The sequence below is a fragment of the Cololabis saira genome, chromosome 19 (genome assembly GCF_033807715.1).
Source record: "Cololabis saira isolate AMF1-May2022 chromosome 19, fColSai1.1, whole genome shotgun sequence".
NCBI lineage: Eukaryota > Metazoa > Chordata > Actinopteri > Beloniformes > Belonidae > Cololabis > Cololabis saira.
The window spans coordinates 4065508-4069295 of NC_084605.1; the positions used below are offsets into that span (position 1 = coordinate 4065508).

The following is a 3788-nucleotide window of genomic DNA, read 5'->3' on the forward strand; positions in this document are numbered from 1 at the left end:
AGGTGACCCAGACAGATGTTCAGGTGGTCCAGATGTTCAGGTGATCCAGACAGATGTTCATGTGATCCAGACAGATGTTCAGGTGGTCCAGATGTTCAGGTGATCCAGACAGATGTTCATGTGATCCAGACAGATGTTCAGGTGGTCCAGATGTTCAGGTGATCCAAACAGATGTTCAGGTGGTCCAAACAGATGTTCAGGTGATCCAGATGTTCAATTCAATTCAATTCAATTTTATTTATATAGCGTCTAATACAACAGAGTTGTCTCTAGACGCTTTACAGAGACCCATACCCAGAAAATGACCCCCGAGCAGTTATTACATAAACAATGGCAGGTAAAAACTCCCCTAGTGGGAGAAAAACCTTAAGCCAAACAGTGGCAAGGAAAAACTCCCCTTTAGGAGGGAAGAAACCTTGAGCAGGACCAGGCTCATAAGGGGGGACCCTCCTGCCAAGGGCCAGACTGGTGGGTCAGGGACGGCAACAGCACAGCAGGCAGGTGGAAGCAGCAACGACCAGGGGTGGGGACCGCAGGCCAGCATGCAGCTCCCGAAGCTCCGGCCCAATCAGCAAGTCCCAGGTTGGGGTGCAGGGTCAGGGAAAGACTTGTGCTCCGTAATGCAAGCTACAAGCCACCCACGACCACCTGCAGGACAAAAGAGAGAAAAGGGAGGAGAAGGGGGGGCCAGCAACGGGATGACCAGGGGTGGGGACCGCAGGCCAGCACGCAGCTCCCGAAGCTCCGGCCCAATCAGCAAGTCCCAGGTTGGGGTGCAGGGTCGGGGAAAGACTTGTGCTCCGTAATGCAAGCTACAAGCCACCCATGACCACCTGCAGGACAAAAGAGAGAAAAGGGAGGAGAAGGGGGGGCCAGCAATGGGATGACCAGGGGTGGGGACCGCAGGCCAGCATGCAGCTCCCGAAGCTCCGGCCCAATCAGCAAGTCCCAGTTTGGGGTGCAGGGTCAGGGAAAGACTTGTGCTCCGTAATGCAAGCTACAAGCCACCCACGACCACCTGCAGGTTCCGGTGTCCGGCAAAGGATGCTGCAACATGGACAAAAGAGAGAAAAGGGAGGAGAAGGGGGGGCCAGCACAAGAAACTACAGGAGCGACTCTGACACACTAGAGTTTACACTACCTAAAGATTTACCAACACCAGCTAGAGGTTTACTAAACACTAACTATAGGCTTTACTAAACAGAAATGTTTTAAGTTTAGTTTTAAAGGTGGAGGTGGTGTCAGCCTCCTTAACCCAGATTGGAAGTTGGTTCCATAGTAGTGGTGCCTGATAGCAGAACGCCCGCCCTCCAAATCTACATTTAGATACTCTAGGAACTACGAGTAAACCTGCACTCTGAGAACGGAGAACTCTGACAGGAACATAAGGCACTATCAGGTCTTGCAAATAATGCGGAGCTAAGCCGTTTTGGGCTTTATACGCAAGTAATAAAATTTTAAATTGGATTCTGAATTTTACGGGTAACCAATGGAGCGACGCTAACACTGGAGAGACGTGGTCTCTCCTGCTAATTCCTGTCAGTACTCGTGCTGCTGCATTTTGGATCAGCTGGAGCCTATTCAGCAAATTACTTTGACATCCTGCTAACAACACATTACAGTAATCTAGTCTAGAAGATACAAACGCATGAACTAGTTTTTCTACATCACTCTGCGAGAGGATTTTCCTAATCTTTGCAATATTACGGAGATGGAAAAAGGCTATTTTACAAACCTGATTGACATATGGTTTAAACGACAAATCCTGATCGAAAATAACACCAAGGTTTCTCACAGTTGCACTGGAAGCCATCGCAACACCATCTAATCCAGACCTGGGCAATTATTTTTTCCATGGGGCCACATGAGAAACAGAAAATATTGTGGAGGGCCGGGCCAAAAGGCTTAACTCAATTCTGCATAATATTAATTGTATTTCTTTATAAAAAACAGTAAATAGTAGCAATTCATACAACACAAATGAGAGTTTGTACAGTGTACACACTGTTTGTACACCATAGAGTGGTGTACAAAAACACAGATTAAAATTTTGACCTTTAGTGAAATATTTAGTTGTTTTTAAAGCTTTTAATTCTGATTTTCTTTCAACTCTTTCTCAAACAAGAAGCCCTAAAGCCATTATGTCAAAAGTTAAACTCCAAATACGTTTTGTCAACAAAAGGATTTGATTTAACAATTTTAAAATAGCCTACATATGCAACACATGATGGCACCACTAACGCGATCAACACCCGCAACAAAATGCAACAAGACGCAAGATCAATTTTCTCAATTTTTCGAACTGTTGAGAAAAAGTTGGACTCACTGACTGGATGGATGTTATTTTGACTGCAGTTGCAGCATTGCGCCACTATGGGGCGCTGTATCAACGACACAGCACCAGCAGAAGAAGACGAAATCTCCAGAATTATTTTCCGTGTTTTTCCGCTATTTGTTGTATTAAAAATCGGCGTCCTGGTTTTCCCTGGCTGTTCAAACAGGTAAATATTGTTTCTTTTGCATCCAAACATGTCTTGTTTATTCGTCTTATATTCGGTATATATACAGTACTTTAAAAAGCGACCTGGCGACGAGGAGAAGCAAGAGTGCAGGTGAAACAGTGCAGACAATTAACGTTACAGGCAGTTAAAAAGTAATAAATCATGTTACTGACAAGATGCAGCAATTTTGTCAGGGCTGAAAGTAGTGCACAAATATGCATGAAAGGTGATAGCGAGGGTCAGAGTGCAGGACGGGACGATTTGTGAGGCGAGGGTAACGTTAAGGCTGATTTATGGTTCCGCGTTGAATCCACGCAGAGCTTACGGCGTAGGGTACGCGGCGACGCGCACCTTACGCCGTATGTTCTGCGTTGGTGTAACGCAGAGGCATAAATCAGTTTTCAGTCATTAGGCGCATATCAACGCGAAGCCAACGTGTACGTGATTTAAACATGACTTTTTATTCATCTTTACAGATCTTCTCAAAAACACAGAGCCAGTGGGTTTGACAAACGGTGGCTGAACCAATTTACCTGCTCAGGCAAACTGAGGAAGGTTTGGTCTGTTATTTATGCCAAAAACACTGTGACCCCCACGCAGCAGGAACTATCACTAGTCTGTATCAAAATAAATACAACAATACTTAATGCATGAATTGTTTTGTTTAAGGTGAAGACACTTCTGCACAGCAGACTGAAGGAGAGGCACTGGGATGATGTTGTAAGGAGGCCATGATGGACCAGGACCAGGACCATCGATGGATCAGACCAGACCAGGACCAGGACCAGGACCATCGATGGATCAGACCAGACCAGGACCAGGACCATCCATGGACCAGACCAGGACCAGGACCAGACCAGGAGGCATTGGACTACCAGGAACATGAGGAGGAAATGGAAAAATAGGAGGCTGAAATGTTCTGTCTGGTTGCGAGATTTGTCAGTAAAGAAACCCTACAAAAAGTCAAAATCTTACCAAGACTACTTGTCTTATATCCAGTCGAAAGGTTTTATTTCTAGTCCAAAAAAAATCATTACATTTAAAGTAAGACAGTCACTTAAAAAGTAACTCGTTCTAGAAAACCATTTTCACTCATTTCAGTGAAGATCTTCTCTTGTTCCATTGGCAGTTTTTTTTTTACTTTTTATTTTTGGTAAGATTGAGTTCTTATATTTGTATTTATATTTTTATGTTAATAAAATAATGCTTTAACATGATAATTGTCATATTTTTTCACATCTAATTTTCATATAATTTACATTCTTTGTAAATTGGTTTCTTGGGAAA

The 3788-nt window shown here is 44.1% G+C and overlaps 1 long non-coding RNA gene across 1 annotated transcript; it reads left to right on the plus strand.

Moving 5' to 3' along the window:
- The first annotated feature begins 2406 nt into the window (after positions 1-2406).
- LOC133418902 (uncharacterized) lies at positions 2407-3294 on the plus strand. The gene is made up of 3 exons (XR_009770493.1): positions 2407-2501; positions 2978-3056; positions 3171-3294. It is a non-coding gene; the product is annotated as an uncharacterized LOC133418902 (long non-coding RNA).
- The last annotated feature ends 494 nt before the right edge of the window (positions 3295-3788 follow it).